This window comes from Salvelinus sp. IW2-2015, linkage group LG10 (genome assembly GCF_002910315.2).
Source record: "Salvelinus sp. IW2-2015 linkage group LG10, ASM291031v2, whole genome shotgun sequence".
NCBI classification, from domain to species: Eukaryota; Metazoa; Chordata; class Actinopteri; order Salmoniformes; family Salmonidae; genus Salvelinus; species Salvelinus sp. IW2-2015.
This window is the reverse complement of record NC_036850.1, coordinates 14,827,950-14,828,249: the sequence shown is the minus strand read 5'-3', so window position 1 is coordinate 14,828,249 and position 300 is coordinate 14,827,950.

Below are 300 nucleotides of genomic sequence, written 5' to 3'. Positions count from 1 at the left end.
GAGAGGAAGAGAGCACTGGGGGAGTGGCGGCAGGTCAAGGAGACACAGGATGAGCAGTAGAGGGCATGGCAGGAGTAGATGTAACAGGTGAGTATATTTAAATGCGATTCTAAAGGAAAATTCCATTTTGAGGATACATATCGTAACCAAGCGCCTATAGGAGGTTTGAACAACATTAGTATTTTCCTGAGAAATGTACTGTATTTCCTGATCAGGTCACCATGGTCTTTGATAATCTAATAGCCTATGGGTTTGAGCGGTAATAGCATCTAAGTACAGGCATAGCAGGAACACTTGAGA